This window comes from Pelecanus crispus, chromosome 2 (genome assembly GCF_030463565.1).
Source record: "Pelecanus crispus isolate bPelCri1 chromosome 2, bPelCri1.pri, whole genome shotgun sequence".
In the NCBI taxonomy this organism is placed as follows: Eukaryota; Metazoa; Chordata; class Aves; order Pelecaniformes; family Pelecanidae; genus Pelecanus; species Pelecanus crispus.
In genome coordinates, this window is record NC_134644.1 from 117,859,917 (window position 1) to 117,880,528 (window position 20,612).

The 20,612-nt window shown below is 39.2% G+C and overlaps 1 protein-coding gene across 3 annotated transcripts in view; it reads right to left on the reverse strand.

Moving 5' to 3' along the window:
• ANKRD12 (ankyrin repeat domain 12) overlaps positions 1-20,612 on the reverse strand; it is a 70,585-nt gene that overhangs the window by 49,781 nt on the left and 192 nt on the right. The gene's annotated exons all lie outside the window — the stretch shown is intronic.

Below are 20,612 nucleotides of genomic sequence, written 5' to 3' on the forward strand. Positions count from 1 at the left end.
AACTTCTGGGTATTTGATGGTTTATTTGTTCAGTATCTCAATTTTATAGGCAATAAGACTGTGAGGATGTACAAGATCATCTCTAGCAACAGTGCGAAGAGAAATTAAGCTTTCTGGCCTGGGAAACTGAAATATTGTCTACCCAAATTATTATGGAAAGAAGGTCAAATCTTGGTGATTTGTTATCCTACTTGTTGGAACAAAAGACATATATTAGAAGAAAAATCTTTTAAAGCTTAGAGCTCGAACTAGAAACCTTAATTTCCACTGTCTAGCAGATTAATTACAAAAGCCATTTATTTTTATTTTTTTATACATATATAAAAAAAAATAAAAAAAGCTCTAAGAGCACTGTGGTGTTTCAGCTCCAGGGTACACCAAGTAAGTGTCATTACAGATTCACATAACAGAATTTTGATTTTTCCATGTTAGTTTTGATTCCACTTTTCTACTTCAAGAGAAGCAAAATATTTTTAATACATAGAATCATTTGGGTTGGAAAAGACCTTTAAGATCATCGAGTCCAACCACAATACCTACCAGGGAAAGTCAGGTTGTCTTAAAAATTTACATCAGGAGCCTAATAGAAGACCGCTCTACACTTTCAACACTGCCAGCAATACAGTCTAGTGCTTTTTATATTACTATTTATTTAACAACTTGTTAAGAACTACAAAGTTCTTGCTACAAAGAAAAAAAGTTAAGATAAAGAAACAGGCCAAAATATCTTGCCAGCACACCAGAATTTTTACTACACAAACCATAAAGTACTATGGTAGGTCAGTTTAGCATGAAAAGACTGCAAACAGCATCAGTTCTGAATAATAAACAAGGAACACAGAACTAATACTTCTCTCCATATTCTATGGTTCAGGCAGCTGCCAAGACGGAGCTAAGATGAGACGGGAGTCAGCAGGGCAAACTCTGCTCGCTACAGTGCGTAAATAAAAGACCGTAGAAGAAAATATGGCAGATAATATTAGAAAGCTAACGTAAAGGTATTTGTACCGACAACTCTCATTTTGCTTGAGGAAGCTCAGGAGCCATCATTTTCACATCTCCAAAGGTGCACTAGAGATTCTCATTCATTCTGCCCAGGCTTATTAACAGAAAAATGTGTTGTCAGGCCACTACATACCACTCCTCATAAATCCCAAAATACATTAAGATTCGTGGCTTAGCCAAGACTCAGAAGCCAATTCCAGCTGAGGGTGAAAACAAGAAATCTAGCACAAAAAAATGGCTTACAGCAGGAACAGCGTCAAAACCAAAAATCCCAACAAAGTCATTTGCTGAACTCACTCGTTCACCTGACTTGCTTCTTCCCCCGAATGAAGAGCCACTCTTCTTGTAAGAGTGCCTGAAAGGTCACATGAAAAGTAAAATTGCATTTGACATCACCTTAAAGATTGTGACATTTTATGGGTGTGTTTGAACTGATGTGATCACAGTCTTAGTGAGTCTTGTAGTAATTTTATGTCTCAGCTAGACATCGTTTCAGGTGTGACATTTCTATTGTTGCTTTACAGTTAAGATTTTGGGATCATCACATAGCAAATTTGTTGCTGTTATAGGACCAGGGCCATTATTTTGGTTTGACATAGCTAACTGACAACAGAGACTGGTATTTTCTCTTTGCCAGATGATTTTGAGAAAACCATTTTGCACACTAGACCTGACACTCAAAACTTTCACATTCAAACAAATTTCTACACACCACACCACCATCATACCACCCACCCATCCATCCCCCACAAGACCTAAACTATGGGAAATTCCTTTATAGAATACTTGGCTAAGATTAATACCGTTGCATATAACAAAGTAACATCTTATTTTCTTTTCTTCCAGAACAGGAGGGGAAGAACAAGAGGGGAAGGACAGTTCAAAATGCTCAATCCTAAAGTCAGAAAATTAGGAAATGCTGCACTAAGGTCTTCTCTTTTCAGGTGGGGAAAAGGGAGGAATTTTTTTTCTTTTTTTAAAACACTAACCACAAGGAAGAGCTTAATTAGAAACTGTCTCACATACAATAACCTGAATCTTGTCTCCACTACAATACAACATTGTGAAATTCCTACTGTTCTACTCTTACCTAAGACAAAAGAAACTTTAGTGTATTCCCTTATGTAGCGTCAGTAGGTTTTATGCAGCCCTACTGATATGTAGAGTAACTGATCATTTTTAATGGACATCAAAGCACACAGTTATTTGTCTTTTCTTTTTACTTGCTTAATAGTTGCAAGAAGAAAAAAGGTTATTGGTGCAATGGAGAGTACTCTAGAATGAGTTTCCTGTAGTTTACAAAAACATTTCTTAATCCCCAAAGAAGCAACAAGATAGTATCTTCACAGACAACTACTATGCTGATTACACCATATATAGGGTATTACCATAGCAGCAGATATCTCTGTTTTCAGGGGTTTAAAAAGAAAACACAAGTCATAAATCTGCTTTTGCTCAGTTAGCCTCTCAAATCCTCTCTTTACATTTCGTTTGCAACAATTCCCACTGTATACATCATCACGATTACAACTACTTTAGAACAGATCAATGCGTGAATGTTATCTTTATCTTTTTAATCAAAATATTCTCACTGCATATGCTGCTGTTTTCTTTCGTTCTTTTTTTTTTCCTGCTACTGAACTCCCTGAAACTATTGCCGTTCCTGCTTTGCTTCTCCTCCTTTCCTAGTTCTGTATGCCATTCCCTATAGCCTTCTGGTACTAACAGTCAGGAGCCCAACTTCATGAGCTTAGTAAAATTTCTTAGCTTAGACTTGGCTCCATTCCTCTTATTTGCCTCACCAGTAGAGGCTAAGCCACATTAACTGAACTAGAGTTCCTCCTTCACAAAAGGCGCAGCCTCCCTGCATGTCCTTTCAAGTCTTACTGAACAGAAATAGTTTATTTTTAAAAACGGTAGACCAAAAAAAGTTCAAGCTACAGGTATTGTATAGGGGCAAGAGGATGATGAAAACATTTTCAGAATAAATTTAAAGGTATTTTTAAATGATACAGTTAGCACAAACAATACACAAATATAAGTAAATGAAAACAGAAAGCATAGGATGTTTCCATTTTCTTCACCACATGATCAAAATTGAATGTGAATTAATGCAATTCTTGACCCCAAGCTAATTATGTTTTGAAGAGAAAACCACTCTGGAAGTTCACTAAAACTGAATATCACATACTGGATTATTAAAGTAGAATCATCCCAACTATCACACGAACACAGAGCAGTATTTCCATTACATGTTTTATATGCCAGGTTGCTATTTCACAATCCCTGTGTGAAATACTTTTCAGTCAGACATAAATGCTTCAAATATTTGAGTAGAATAGTTTTCATAAAGGGTAGATTTTTTTTATTTTATAAAGATATCACTGTGGTCCAGAAATGTGAGCAAACTATTCAACCCATGACCACATAGTATAGATTACAATAAAATTCTGACCTGAAGAAGTGATTTTACTGACACTTTATCTCCATTTGCCTGCAGTTCAGTGCCATTTCAAGTCATGTTCTGAACACAAACATTTGCATTCTAAGTGAAAATGGAGAACATTAGCAGGTTCTTCCAGGGAAACCTAGATCTGTCTGCTCCGAGTTTCCTTCAAGGCTGTTTCTTAATGCATTTGCTGGTTTATCAGGCAGTCTTGATGGCATATTTCAAATCACCAGAACCCTAAATTAAAAGTTAAACTCTTTACATTCAAATTATTCTCCTCTGTTACAACAAACAGCACCATTATTTTTCATCTGACAAACAGGCACAGCTGTGCTTTTTCTCTAACAAACTGATCCACTTCATGGTTTTCAATAAAACATAGAATCCGCTTCCTACTAAAGAAACTTCTCTGCATGTAACAAAATCAGATATTCTGATTTTATGTTTGGACATCTTTATGTTTGAACATCTTTCCTGCACGTTAATTTCCAGTTACCAATGTCCTATTATTTGAAACACTGTTAAACTTTTCTCTCAATAATTTTTCACCTAAAGGGACTAAATAATTATACTTTGTCCTTAAAATAACTAAGGTTAGCATTTTGACAGATCTACAGGCAGCAATATAAAAAGCTAGGATTATTTCAGGAAAAAAAAACCAAAACAAAACCGAAACAAAAAACCCCAGCAGCTACCGGAATTTCAGACATAACCAGCTACAGAAAATTAGGCATATAATAAACCTAATACCAACAAGTTACTATATTAATTTGTATATGCTTACATCTAGCACTAATGAAAGCACATGCTTTCATTTACCATTTCTGGTAAAAACCAGAGAATCCCTGCCGCTGCTGCTGTTGTTCAATCCCTTTATATGAATTTTTGCTTTCAGACCAGTCTCCTGAGAAACTGAGGCCCATGTGTTTATGTTACATGCACATGTATAATTCACCAGTGACTTTCAAGCCTGTAGATGGATTTTCTTTAAATTTGACAGCAGAGAAAAGTTTTCAAATATATTAAGCACTCAGAAATTTCATGGAAAATGGTGGCTAGTGGATAATAAAAACAACAACAATAATAATAATAATAATCTGTCACTGTTTTCCCTGAGGGAAAGTTTCGATATGAGCTTCATGCCATATTGCATGTATGAAAACTCCAGATAAGATGGCCTTTATAAACCACCTTCCTCCTTTTCCCCTAGTCACAGGGGAAGTTTCAGTTGAGACCTGCATGTTACCAGAGCCAATCAACGACAAGGCATAAATCTGTAAGAAATTAAGCATCAACAGTTCTGGTGCTTACAGGACTTCTTGTTTCCTTTCTGGTTTACAATGCATGCTTACCTTCTTATTCTTGCATGTCTTCCCCGTAACACATACAGCAAAAATTTACATGATGCTTAGGGAAGGTTTTCTTTGGAAGCCCTGTTGTACAGTTGGTCTTGAAGGTTAGCTGACTGCTATCGTAGCAAATCAGTGGGGCACAAGACTGAAATTCTGTGAGAATATTAGTAGTAGATGGGTTAATTTCCAAGATACGGCATTTATCCTTGAGGTCTAAAATGCATTTGCATTTAAAAAGCAGGGGATCTAGCATAAGGCAATCTTCTCAACTACCTCTGTTCTTCTTTATTTCCCATACCTTATTTCATCTGCAGAGGAAAAAAATGAAGAAAAATATCCCTCTCTTCCAATAGGGATTTACTCCAGACTGGGAAACAGTGACTTGACTGTATAAAGTTTCTGCTATAAATATTTGACAGGAGTGCTTCAGAATGTTTTGCTAAAATTGAACTTATGAAGATGACAGCTAAGGCTACATCTACATTACCAAGTACAGAATTATCAAGAGCGGATCTGTAGAGCAGAACAGCTGGTAACAAAAATTCAGAATTTACACTAGTCACATTTAGCAGTTTTGCTCTGGACTAGTTCTAGTGCAGTCCCATGTACTAAACACACATTAAAGGTTGGAGCACATCCAGCACATTCCTGAATACATCTCTTGACTTAAAACAGGAGGAATCAAGCTCTGTAGCCACTGCATAGAGCAAACTAAACTACGGTGAGGAGAGGTAAGGATAGCTGCTCTAAAGGCATATTCCTGATTCAAACTAAGACACTGATGTAGGTTTCCTCCTAGCGATCTCCTCCCTCCCGCCCCCACGACTTTGTCTCTTCCAAGTTTATTTAGAAATGACTGGCGTGATCTAGATCTCAAAGCTATTAAGAGTCTATTATGGAAAGGGAAAAAGAAAGTTGGTGGATAAGTATAAGAGAGAGATGTCTAAGAACAGCTGAACTGAGGGAAAGGCAGGCAAAAGCCAACATTACATATTCTGTTCAGAGAAAGCCAGCTGGCCAACCCGTATGTACATACTGGCTAATTAAGAAGTATGTAGGTAGCTCCCGCCTAGCCATGCCAAATGTTATCTGTATTCTGGTGGGAGCGTCAAAAGGCAGCTGAGGTTAATGCACTGGGAGAAAGGGAATGGGTATAGTACAAAGGACCAAAATCCACAGAAAATTGGGCTTTTTAAATACTGGAAGGAGCAGAGTTTAAGCAAAAAGATACTAGCAAAAAGAGGTTAATTTAACCAAGTTTAACACTCTTTGGGTTCTTTATTCTTCTTATCAGGAAAGTGTGAATGACTTCAGTATTTTATTTCACAATAAAAGCACCCTTCAGCAAACAACCTAGAGAAGTGACTTCTTTCCAAAAGAGAGGTTAACAAACTCCAGCATTACTAGTGCTACACGAAACATTGTGATGGGAGATGTAGCAGCATTGTCATTTTTTTTTTCTTCTTACAGAACTCAGTGCTTTTATACAGATAGTCACTCAACCATAACCTACTGCTATAAAGGGAAACTGCTCCTGGTCAGACTGTAATGCATATGTTATCAGATCAGCATCTACCTTTTCACGTACAGTGTCCAGTAAGAAAAAAGAGCTCGAGATGGAATGAGAGATTATTTGGGATATTTTGGTTAGAGGTTGGGGACATGCCAAGAGGCACAAGATCAGGAATTTGGGACTGTGGGGAAAGAGACCATTCAGGTACAACATGCAGTAGGAGGGTAGTGAAGTCCAGTAGCAACAGAGCTGGGCTTTTCCGACTTGGGAATTTAAACACCACATGTATGAAAAGAACATCTATACTTTTACCTGATATTTCCCACACAGAAGTATGCCTGTGAGGAGTAAAGCTTCAGATTAGCTAAATGAGAGAATGTGACTATGATGGGGAAGCAGCACAGAGAAACTTGAGAGGACAGGTAAGAAGGGATTGTGCTCGGGAGGAAAGTACAGGAGACTTAGAATCATAGAATCGTTTAGGTTGGAAAAGACCTTTAAGATCATCCAGTCCAACCATTAACCTACACTACCAAGTCCACACTAAACCAATCATGGGTAGACTAGACTAAACCATGTCCCGAAGTGCCACATCGACCCGTTTCATGATCAACACACAAGAATTTTTTCCCCAGAACATGGAACACAAACCAAAATTCTTTAGTCTTGCCATTCCTGTGGCCCTGTAAAAAAGCAGAAGCATTCCATCTCCTTTTAGTTTTAATGGAGAATGACAAGCTTACTACTGTGGTCAGTTTTCCATTACCTCCTTGGACAGACATACTTGTAGAAATTAAGTCTTAAACACTGCTGCTGTCTCATGAGAATGTCAAAATGATGGTAGAGGATGGGACACTGCCCAGGGCATGCACTTAAAAATCTCATTAGAACACTATACAAAATACTGTTCTGAAATTTCAAAATTTCAGAGTGACTGTAGCCACAAAAATATTGGTCTTTGTACCAAGGTCTTCATTGCAGAGGACTATATAAACAGAGCTATTATATAATCATTGCAGCAGTTTATTTGATCTTTATAATGAAGACAATGAAAGGGCTATTAAAGGCTTCATTTGAGCAAAAATAGTTTTACGTTTCTTGTGCAGAATCCTATTGAAAACAGTGTTACAAGGATCCAAAAAAAAAGATTTCCTCCCAATCGTTTAGCAACCAAGCATGCTGCTGGAGTCCAGCATGCATGTTACTGCTAAGTAGGATTACTGAACAATTAACTCCCAGGGTGCTAAAGTCAAAGTTGAGTAGGTATGAGATCTACATAGTAAAACAATTTTTCCAAAAGCTGATAATACTTTAGACATATGCAGCTATAATGGACTAAACATACACTGCAGTACATCCCTACTGGCAAGCCTGCCTCCTGCTGCAGGCTAGAAGCACATTGTCCTTTACAAGCTTAAAGGAAAACACATTTTGCATAAGAAAAGATGAAATAAGAGCCTATTTGCGTATGTTATACTATTTAAGACTAAATTTTTACCATCACCACTTCCTGTATGTGGTGTGCGCTAAAATACCATCAAATACAATGAACAGAACAATCTACCAGGCACTTCTTGCCCTGCACTCCATGATGTCTCATTGTACTTGCAATTCAGTTCTCTAGTCGTAACCAGCAAACAAATTGCTAAACACTACTGGCTTCAGGTAACACACCAATTTAGTGTGTTGGAGAGAACAGTGCCTGAATGATACGTGCAGTGGCTTTTACAGATGAAAGGTGACAAGAACATTTTTATTTGGAAAATATTCACAAGCTCTTTTCCACACATGATTGCGACAGTTCAGTCCACGCAGATTCCAGTGTCAGAGTTATGATGAAAGAACTAAGCTCCAATACAGTCTCAAACTAACGGTGCCTAAGGCAACAGTCTGTTGCGGTATTAAGTGCAAATGCAGTACCCAGCATGGACATGAGTCACAAATTTGGCAGATTTTACAGCATTTGATGATAAAATATGGCAAACCACTTTTAGTCCAGAAGTGAGGAATTCTGTCTTATTACAATTTTCCTTTAAGATTTGCACAATACTTGAGATGACTTTGTGGCTAGAACATGCAATGCTGACATCAGTTCTACTCCTTCTTTGCTATACCTATTGCGCAACCTCAGAAAAAGTGCCTTACCCATCCCCTGCAGCAATTCTCTCTACCAGATTTTAGATGATACACTAAAAATCAAAGCAAACAAAACAACAGCCTAACATAAAGATAGCTTTCAGAAATATACACCATGAGATAACCTGGATGTGTGTATCTTGGAGACTCCTCAAATCCTAGCTAATATATGGAATGGGCTACTAGACTTGCTGTCTTATCACAGCGTATTTCTACATTTTAATTTGAAACGTTTAGCTGCTTGAGATCCAAACATATAAGGATTGCACAAATCTTTCTATAATAAGAAAAATAAAATATTTGAACCCCATTTTATAAAGGTGTCCTTGAATAGTGAAATAGGAATGGGCAGTGACTACTCATAATCTCCAGCACAGCTTTTAATATACTCTGAAGTACCTACTCATCACATGCCAGAGTACACTACACAGGGCTAGGATGAAGTCCCTAAAAAACAGCCAACACAGGCAGCAAGAAAGATTTTCCAATACTTCAGCTGGAACTCACCACTACTTCCTACCAAAATAAAGAACATATCTCATAGTCTAGGAATTTCTACTAGGAAGAGAAAAAAAAATGAGAGGACATACAACTCTCTCCTATGCAGAAAACAAACAAGACTTTTTGCAGGGGTTTTGTTGCACTTGCCTATATAGGACCTTGGGCTCCTACCCAGAATGCCTTCAAATCCATCTTTTAAGAGCCTGAGTTTACCTGTGCTTGGTTTCAACTGTCAAGTTCCACAGATTTCACAATACTCTTCAATTTATTTTCCATGCTAACAGTAGCACCTAGACTTGTCAACCTCTTTCTAACAAATACACTCTATTAAAGAACATGACTGAATCTGGAGTTTTCCGACTGAGTTTCAGTAAAGCTTTTTTTTTTTTTTTTTTTTAAACTAAACACATGCTTACCAAAAAACACAAGAACTTCATTGCTCATAGAATTAAAGAACAGTTGAGGTTAAGGGACATCTGGAGGTCATTTAAATCCCTCAGTTATCTAGACAGTCAGACATTTTCAGCTGTCCTTGTACCTTACATAGACCAGGTTGAGTATGTTACTTGAGCAGGAAAATATGGTACAAGAAACCATGGAAAATACAAACCTTCCTATTCTTGACTAACTGTAGGCACCTATAAATCATGCAACGGAGTGTTACAAGCAGCACACTGTGGAATAAGAAAAAACTTTGGCCCAAAATTTAATTTCCAAAAATCCTACTCAATGATTGAAAATACCACACCCCAATACGCCTTTGAGATTTGTTGCATGGATTGACTTGAATTTTAAAGGTACTACTGGTTTACAAATTACAGATAGATCATGCTTCAATAACAGCCGTATCTGAGCAAGAGATTGCTCCTCTTTCACATCACAGCTCATCATTAGAAACACACCCACACTTCTTTCTGGAACGTTTTCTTGCAACTGCGCTTAAAATAAATGTCAACCAATTAAGGACTGAAACCCCTATTGAAGCAGCATTGGACATATCTCACCTCACACACTTTTAACTAAAACTCTAAAATATACCTGTCAGAATGAAACTAACACACTGGCACTGGCTTCTGAAAGTAAAAATAAAACAAGACAAAACAAATGAGATTTCTAGGGTATCTTACAACTCTGATTTTATTTATACTTCCTTGGACATGATCAAGCAACATATTCATTTGCTGAACATTCCTTTTAAGCTAAGTTTAGCCCTTAATGCTCCTGCTGAAATGTTTAAGTAGCACTCAAGACAAAAAGTGGTCTTGAACTTTACAAGATCCCTGGAAGCGTTCAAAAAACGGGTAGATGTGGCACTTTGGGACATGGTTTAGTCTAGTCTACCCTTGATTGGTTTAGTGTGGACTTGGTAATGTTAGGTTAATGGTTGGATTGTATGACCTTAAAGGTCTTTTCCAACCTAAACGATTATATGATTCTATGATCATTCTTACTACTGGCAAAGGCAAATTCTCATAGCAATGGAAGAAATTTGCTTCTGTTGCTGTGTGAAAATCTTTGACAACCTGGTGAAGTTCTGATGAACCACTGACCAGAAACAAACGTAGCAAGTGGCTTCACTTGCTTCCAGAGAAAAAGCATCTATTTGTCACTCATAACATGGTTTCCTGCTATTTCAGCTTGCCTTGATTTCCACCTTCTTAAAGAAAAGGAAATGTCTACAACACTTTTTTTTTTTTTTTTTTTTAATTTTAAAAAACATTCTAAATAAAAAGGATGACCTATCCAGGACAACACCACAGAACTTACTATCCATAAATCAAAACTGGGAATAAGAAGGGTTAGGCTCCCCCTCCTTTTACAGACATTAATTTATTTTCACAATATTGCTGGAATGAGAATTCATTATTTCCTTCATTTTACAGATGGCAACTTAAGTTCACAGAAATGATGAGATTAAGAGTTTGACCAATGTACCATACCCATAATACATTACAGACTTTATTTTTCAGATTATTTCATATTAGATAGTACTTCATACTTGGCAAGACTGTAGCTACTAGTGACTTCAGTTTCAACTTCTGCAAGCAACTCCTCTTCCCTACCACTGCAGAAGGAAAAAGGTGGATAACTGCTTTGAGACGGTTTTTACAAGTGAGGAAAACACTTGGCAAATGCTCATAGAACACCAGTATCTTACACAAAATCCAAAACAGACTGAAAAGCAGTAATTTCCAGGGTCAGTACTCAACTTTCTTCAACATGGGACCTTCTTTTCTCTTCCTGCAACCTCCTCCTAAGTTAGAGAACTTATTTCAACTTCTGCAATAGGACTCCTCCTGGGGCAGTATCCTGGACTGCACAATTGCGATTTATCCCCAGAGATCCATCCTGTTCATTATTTAAAGTGGAGTCCCAACCAAAAACCGTCAACTCGTGATCCCATTCTTCTATGGGCAGAAGGGCAAATGAGCAGCGCTACTCTAATATACGGCAGACAGCATTTCTGACACAGCAGAACATAAAGGTTAGTGACATTGTAGCATACAGCAAGAAGGTGTACAAATACAGACAGGAAGAACTTGCTTCACTTCTTTTGCAACACGCTCCCATTGCCTTCCTTTACTTTCTCCAAAGTTTCCAGTCCCAAATAGATTCTGAGATCCTCCCACTGCAAATGTCACTCCGCACATCAAGATTATGAAAAAATAAAAGCAGCTTGTTGATTCAGACTTCTAAACTCATATGGAATTAATTACTGTTTATGTCTTGCCAAGGCACTGAAAAACCATAAAAAACTTAACATTCTGTCAAAATATCCTTGCAGGTGCTATGCCCAATAATCTAGTCTTGCTTGGCATATAAGAGCTAAAAATTATTAACAGAACATGACAGAGGAAAAGAAACAAAAGGATCCCAGCTATCTATAAATGACCTTTAATGTTCTTCCACATAGATAACTGAACATGGAAGAACTAAAGAAAATGAGCATGCAAGGCTCTACTTCTACTTTAACACCTCACAGTAGTATACTGAAGTCCAAGGATCCAAAAAGGTGTTATTTTCAAAGGACAGGACACTCTCAAAGAATCAGTTAGATTCATGGACCCAAAACCTGGGTAAACCCATCTGCATCAAGCCCCATCCAAAAGAAGACACCAAGAGACTGCCTCCAAAGACCCTGTAAGGTGCTGAGCAAAGGTATGAAACAAAAGTACGGAGAGGATGAATTCTTTCCCAGTTGACTCTTGAACATCTCCTAGAACACAACTCCTTCTGACTTTAAAAAAAAAAAAAAAAAAAAAAACAAAAACACCAAAACCCACGCCTATTGGAATTAATTTGTTTACATAATGTCATTTAGGATGAAAAACAATGTTGACAAACATGGGCAAAACTGACAGGGCACTACAACCCTGAAAACAGGCAAGTGGGGAAGATGGTGCTTTGCAACAAGGAACCCAAAAGAAGATTTTATATAAACAGACAGCTGAAACAGGGAGGCACTGAATGAGAAGGCACCTTAAGAAACAAAAAGTAAGATCAAATACTATGATTTCTTCACTTCTATCTTTGAACAGAAATAGCTTCTCAAGTCTGAAATCCTAAATGTTAGTTGGCTAGCAAAAGAAATACACAGGGCCAAGGGACTGTCTTTACAATAGGTACTCTCTGATTTACACCTCAATTGTACTTACATTACTATTCATGATAAACTTTCAGAACAAAAGTCCTACCAACTTAAGATCACAGAATTATCCATTATTTCAGAGAAGCATTCGAAGGGCTGTGGGCTTGCTTAATAGTGAAGCATGTGGATGGGATACATATGTTACAAATGAAGTTGTAAACCCATAGTCTTAAGTAATTAAAAATTTTAATTTATTTTTAATTAAAAATTTAAGTAATTAAAAACATTTCACAACAGGATTGGAAAAATGCTAGTTTTTCTAGAAAAGCCTGAAACAGTGGGACATTTGATACCATAATGGCATACCAGATTGTTCAAGAATGGCATAATCTTCATCGATAAGCCAGTACTAGCTTGCTGTTAAAAAAAAGGCAGATCATTCTATCACCACTATTGTCTCTATTTTCTCATATAATTTCCTCTTAATACCCAAGAAAAGTGCTGCATTCAAAGCATTTAAATTAATATTTTAGGACAACACTAATTTTAAATGAAACGGGTCAAAATACCAAAGCTGAAAGTTTGTGGAACTTGCAGAACATAAACCAGATGACATTTTTATCAGAGAATGGTTAGGAACTATTTAAAAGCAGAAAATCCTCCCTGATTCTAAGAGACTTGTGTTGAAACTTCTTTTTATGCATATAGACACACATCCCCTGCCCCAAATTGGGAGGGATAAGATGCAAGAAAGGTATGTTTAACAATAGGGTTAACGCCTGGCATTAACAACAAACAGAAACAAACAAAGCATTCCCTCTCCCCAAAATGGTGATAAACCTGCGTTCCAGAGTCAGACACTGAATCCCATTTCAGTTGGGCAGGAACTGCTCTCGTAGTGACAAGGGGCATCATTCCTCCTGAACCACACAGGTATAACATTTCTAGAGCATTCCTCCACGTGGGCCAGTAAGGAACTGCAACTGGTGCCCGAATTCAAGAACCTGAAGGATGTTTGTCAGTATTGTCTTATTCTGAAGTGCGTTTCTCTACGCTCAGATTAACCGTTTTGTCTTTTCATGGCAGATACTAGAATTACTGTTTTTACATATGGCTGGCTGCTCTGCAAGGAAGCACTGGAAAGAAACAAACAGAATGACGAGAGTACAAATACAACTGGTTGAATAAATAATTGGTTTTCTCCTTGAAAGGAATTCTGCAAGACCAAAACCACCGTAATTTTCTTTTCAGATGTTATCAAGAGTCAAATGATAATTTCTGAAGAAATGCTCTTATTAATATTTATGCTTTAGCTACTTTTCATATTTCTCCTTCGGCAGTAGAAAATAACATCCTTTCACTTTCAGTTTCTCACTCACAAGCTTACTCTGAGTTGCAGGCGCTGGTAGAGACTTTCTTCAACTAAATTCCAGTACAAACAACACAGAAAAGACATTCATGTATTTTGTCTTTTCTTTCTTAAAAAAAATAAGTATCAGAAACTGCATTTTTAATAAGCAAGATGAGTGCAAAGAGGTCTCATTTATGTAACCAGTTAATTAGTCATTTAAATTATTACCAAACCCCTCCCCAAAAATGTCATTAAGAATCTGTATAGCAGAACTTAGTAGAATGCACCACAGCTTTACAAGACTACCACACACAGGCAGTACAAGAAGAATGCATCCTTTGACTATTAAAAATGAAATTAGTCAGGAAAAACACATTACCTACAACAGTTGAAAAATTTCTATTCCATGTTTGAAAGAAAAAAAAGTTTGACAGTTTACAATTTATCAAGCTTTCAGCAACAGGTTCAGCATGGAACAGACTAACTAAAATTAGAACTCCATAACATTTTACTCACACTACTGGGGTGAATTCCAGGTTCAACTGGTCATGACTATAAGCAATCTGTTCTAGCTGACCCTGCTCTGAGCAGCGGGGGTGGACTCCATGACCTCCAAAGGTGCCTTCTAATCTCAACTAGTCTATGATTCTGTGCCATGAATTAAAAATGCAGATGTTCTTTACCTCAGCGGCAGCACGTCTACTGGCAGTTCTCTCCTCCTGCTGATACGTTCAGCATATGAAAAGGTTTAAGTCTTCTATATTCTCCAGCAACTTATGCTATATAGTCAGGACAGCATTTATGCCAACAAAGACTTACACAGGTAGCTAGAAGAACCTGTGTATCTTGTGAGTACTGATGTCATACTCAAGTTAAATCACATCATTAAGACAGCTGCATAGACTACAAACGTCATATTCCTACTGAGGGACATACCTAGCTGTTGAAATAAACACTTACATGGAAAAACAACCTCACCTCTTTACTCTGAGCATCAGACATACATAAGCCTCCAGAGTGCCTGAAGGGATCTCCCTTTGTTCTGGATAGCCTCTAAAAATAAAGGAGATTCTTTTCTTTCCCAGAATATGTTTCCTCTTTATAGGATCAAGAAAGAGTCACACTTGCCCAAGAACTCCGGCTCTCAGGAGTCAAAGACACTTATTGCAAAATCCATTAGTCCTCCCTTTTAATCTACAACTCTAAAAAACTTGTATGTTCACAGGTGCTTCCTCTTGAGTCTTTTTTAGGATGAGCTACGGGTTCAAAGGAAGCACCTGCACAGCTGTTTAGCATAGTATGATACTCCCATTAAGCAAAACAGAGAAGTGGAGTTGTAAGCTTCAGTTTTGATCTACTGGTTATTCCTTAAAGATGTAACTAAGTAGATCTTTGTCAACTGAGAAAGACTATTCCCATTAGTACAGTGGGTACCAAAGAAAAACATAAAAGCTTTTCTATCAGTACTTTGACAAACTTAAGATAAGCAAGCCTATTGCCAGTTAAGTTTACATTCCTTCTACAGGAATCTACCTCCCCTCTGGAAACCTTCTAAAGATCTCAAAGACAAAAGACTTCAAATCTACTCTATACGCTATTACTAGAAACTCAGCAATTTCTATTTAAATCTTCATAAGCAAATGATAATTTGCCAGCCTAAAACCAAGAAAACCCACAACTTATCAACAGCGCTGCCAGAAGGAACATAACCTAAAAACACACAAAGGCCCTTCACAGGCTAAAAGCAGATGAACTGCTAACACCTACTCACAGTCCTTCAACTTTAGCAGGATTCACCACAGGTGAAAGAGTGTGCTTGAGTGAGCGCGCGAACTGCCATTCATGACTAAGACCTAAAACAGTAGACGCAGGGAAAAAAAGCAAGCTTCGGACTCTGATTAGGCTGACTCAAAGGTCCCCAACTGGATAACTGATGTTTTTGTCCTGGCTAAATTGTGAAGACATGCAAAATATTCAAAGATCTTTATTGCCACCTCTTGGCCATCACCACATATCACAAAAGTAACAGAACAAAATCGTATGCCAGCTCCTTTACAGAAATAACTTTTCTTTGGGGGAAGAGAGATAGTGAGGTAACAGATGGAGTGGAAACAATAACTAGAATAGTGGTTGCATACAAGTATAACTTTAGAGCTGTAAAACTACAGTAAGTACTGCAATTAACCTTCATTAATGTTCTACTATGTCATCTGGAGAATCGAAGGGACTGGAAAGCAAAGAACCAGTTATTTTCAGGACAAAAGACAATTTTAAAAAATTTATTTAAAAAAACATAATATGGCTGTCAAGACACCTGTCCCTTCTTGAAGTCAGAACATGAATGGATTAGCATTGCTCACTCTAGAAGGAGAATTATCACCAAATGATCTTTCCATTTTCCCTTTATCAGCAAACTAGTAGTAAGAACTCAGATTAGTACGTTGCTGAACAGTGTAGAGCACCACAGAAAGCTGAGTTCTCTCATTTAGCGTTCTTTGTTGCACACAATCTTGAAGGGAACATAAGCAAGAGGAAGATACTTCCATGAACCAGCCAAGGACAGAAAGATAAGGGAAACCATAGGAAATGTCTTCATTTAAGTAAGCTCATTTCTGCTGCCATGAAGTGATGGAACTTTCTAAGATTTCTACCACAACAATACTCCTGGAAATGCGAAGTGTTATTTGGTTTCTGTTGCATTTAATACATTCTGAAGCTCAGAGAGGGAGAAAAGTGCTTTCTACCTCTTTCGTTTTCCAGCCTCATGAATGCAAGACATAGAACGAGAAAGTTGTTCCAATACTCTTCATCTCCACCAGGCTACTGGCAAGTAGAAAGCACATGACAGGGGCAGGGAAGAAAATATCTCAAGTCTTCCCTGACAGCTTGCATTTTCACTTTTTGCCTCTAATATAGATCATACTTGTTTCTTTAATATTGCTAATGGCTTTTCATAGCATAAACCAGTGTGAAACCAATCCTCTTGTGACATTATGACTACCTAGAACACTCAGAGTAGCAGCCATGAAACTGAGGAGAGTTTATTTATTTGTTGCTTGCTAAAGATAAAAGCAGATATCTCCCTAGATCTGACAAAGCATCCATATAACCCAAAATAAACCAAGGCAAAGTCATACTCTGAAGGGCTTCAAGTCTCTCTTTAAATGAGTATTCAGGTTTAATACAAGGTGGCAATAAAGGTCCTCAACTGCATAGGTAAGATACAAAGTATTGCTCCATAAGCTTAAGGAGGAACTTAGAATCATAGAATCGTTTAGGTTGGAAAAGACCTTTAAGATCATCCAGTCCAACCATTAACCTACACTACCAAGTCCACACTAAACCAATCAAGGGTAGACTAGACTAAACCATGTCCCACAGTGCCACATCTACCCATTTTTTGAACACCTCCAGGGATGGTGACTCCACCACCTCTCTGGGCAGCCTGTTCCAATGCTTGACCACCCTTTCCGTAAAGAAATTTTTCCTAATATCCAACCTCAACCTCCCCTGGAGCAGCTTAAGCCCATTTCCTCTCATCCTAACTTTCTAAGACTTCTCTAGGTTCTGGAATAATAAAGAACTGGTAAGAAAAAAACCTAAAGATGTTAGCAGGGCTCTGACTTCTGTTACTCTGTTAATAAAACTATTCAGTGTCATAACACAAAATGCAAGATAGAGTTTGTGCTAATATTTGTTTCATACCATCTGTCGCTAGAGTCTGAGTCTAACGATGTAGCTAAAAAAAAAAAAAATAGCCTGATCTGGAGACTAAATGACCAATCAACATTTATACTACTCCATCTGCAATAGAACGTGGAAGAGAAGAAACACCAAACATTCATGCCCAGCCCACCTCTTCACAACATTAGATCAAGTTTGTCAAAAGTAAGTTGTTCTGAGTGTGCATATTAACAGTGTGGTAGCAGGTTAATCATTACATATTTTGTGATCAATAGTTTTTTCCAGTTTTAAAGAGGACCAGCTGCGCTAGTCTTCCAGAGAATTTCATCAGCCTAAGATCATCTAAACATGGTAAATCAGTTCAACAAACAGAATCTGTCTTCATGTATCTGTATGCCCAATATTGAAGAAGAAGTTCTAGCTCAGCCATTTCTAGGTGCCAATATTTTCAGTAAAAGGATATCCAAGACTTTTCCATCTAGTGAAGTTAAAGCTGCAACAGTTTATGGGTTTGGTAGCAATTTAAACAGACACCTAATGGTGCAAAGAAGCTGCTGCTTAAGACTATGACTGATATGACCTCTAATTTAATAAGCACAGGTATTCAATTTTCAGTTTGTGCTTTTAATCCTAAGGTAAGTGGTAACATAGTATTATCCCCTACAATGAATGCCAAACAAACACTGAAGCTTCATACAAGCACTCATTCAGCCTGCTTATTAAAAGACCTTTTCCTGAAAGAAGTTACCTATTGTGCAAGCCTGCTGGAAGAAACCGTAAATGAACTTAAGTTTGTTGCACAGAGCTTGCTTTCTTCTACATCTTTCCTAAGCTTTGCTGTCTGTAGTTTTCAGAGTTCACAAAAAATTTTGTATAATCCTCTGGGTGGGAGAAGAACACACAAAGAGATGGCAATGGAAAGGCAGAAATTCTTACATCTGAAAGACTGAGCAAAAGAACCAAAGGCTCTCTGATCAACTGTTTGCACTCTGATTACTAGAGAAAAGCCAGGAAATTAGAAAGGGGACTCTCATACCATACACCAAAAAAACTTGACATCACCACAAGAATGACACCATAGTCCTCCAGGTGTTGAGAAAAACACTGGCAGCTCATTGACTGTTTAGCTTACAAGACACATACAGGAAAGTAGAACTATAAAGGTGGGGGGGGAGACACAGACAGTCAATGGGTTTACCATTACCTTCCCAATGAAGTATTCTGCTATGCCTCAAACCCACAATTTTATTTGAACAGACAGTTTCTCAATCTTGCACAGAAACCTACTGAATTCACCCAGTGTAAGACTAAGGCCCCCAGCTCATCAAGTCACAAGGTTAGCTGAGAGCCTGAGTCTCCATCTAAAGAATGAAGAAAAGCAAGTGACACCCAATATCTGCACAAGCCTCAAATAATAAGAGCAGGTGAAATGCCCTGATGTCTCACATCACTCTGAAGATCTATTACTCTGGAGACTCTTACCCACTGAACTACAGCAGAAGATTACAGTGGAAAAAGGAAAGAAAGCACAGGATGCTTAGCTCTTTGCAGCTGCACAGCACCTGTGGGTAGCTCACCATGTCCCTCGAGTAACCCAAATGTGAGGGCCTACAGCAACCTAGATAGGACAACCAAGATGCCATCAACTTGCATACTGAAAAAAACCAAAACCCTTGCTGCTTCAAAACTAGGGAGTAGAAGTGACCCCCACCTCCAAATTGTGACATGTCAATAACACTGAACTATTTTAATAAAAGTTAATGATTTCTTATAGACTTGATGATCTCACCCTTTCCTAGTGTTCCAAGATTAAACATTTCTTTCCTGGAACATAAGTACATTTGGACTGTTCCACATCTGCCTGATAGCTTTTTGTTCCTACAAGCATCACAACTTACTCGCTTGTCTTCATTAAAGCGCCGTTTTATCCCATAAACTATCTGGTAATTCAGAGCTATAAAATTCAGATTTTCCTCCGCATCACATGGCCTGCAGAAGAAAGGCATAGAACACAGCGACAGTGTCCAGGCAATTTCCACGAGACCTCTAGCTGGTAATACTGGTATTAAACGACTCATTTTATTTGGGAGTTTAAATTTAAAAAAAAAAAACAAAACAAAAAACACCAAAACACTTTCATTTCTTATCAGTTCTTTAAAAAGAAAAAAAAAAAAAACAAGGAGCTCAAGACTGAATATTAGTGATGGTACCTAGAGAGGCAGGCTAGAACTAGCATGAAGAACTGTGCGCCTGAGCCTGGCATTCCCCCATTCCTCGTCCTTCCTTTGTTGCCTAGTGTCACCTGTGCTGCGCGACTCACCGTGCTCCACCTCAGCGGCGGCTGCCTCGTACTGGCAGACCAGCCGGCTGAACGCATTATTCTGCAAAACAGCCGGGCAGCCTTCAGCATTTCACGGAAGACGCCAGAAACGCCTCACCCGCTCGCCCCAGCTCTCGATTTGACGAGGGCAAGCAACCCCGGCGGGGCGACAGGGACGAGATCGGCGGAGCAACTCCCGAGGCTGCAGGGAGCTGCCGAAATTCCCGAACCGGAGGCGGGGCGGCGGGGCGTGTGTGTCTGTGTATGTGTGCGTCTGTGTGTGCACACCGCCATGCCGCGCTCGGCACCCGCGCCCCGGCCGCCCGTGCAGCCGCCGCCGCCACCACCTCCGTCCCCACGGCCCCGGCCCCGCCTCCCGCGGGCACCGCCGCCCCGGCCCCCACCGCCCACCCGGCCGCCAGCGGGCCCCCCGGCGGACGGCGGGGCAGGGGCTGGGCTCGGCGGGCGAGAGGCGCGGCCGCCAGACGGTGACAGCGGCGGCCATGGCTCCCGCCGCGGCGCTGACAGGCTGACAGCGGAGAGCCGCGGCCCGCCAGCGCCGTGCCCCCCGCGCAGGGCAGCGCGGCCAGAGGCCCGCCGTCCCGCCGGGCCGGGCGGGGGAGGCGCCGTGCCCGCTGCCCGGGCGGGCAGGGCAGCGCTGACAGCCGCCGAGGCGGGCAGCGGCTGAGGGCTCCCCGGACGCCCCGCTGCC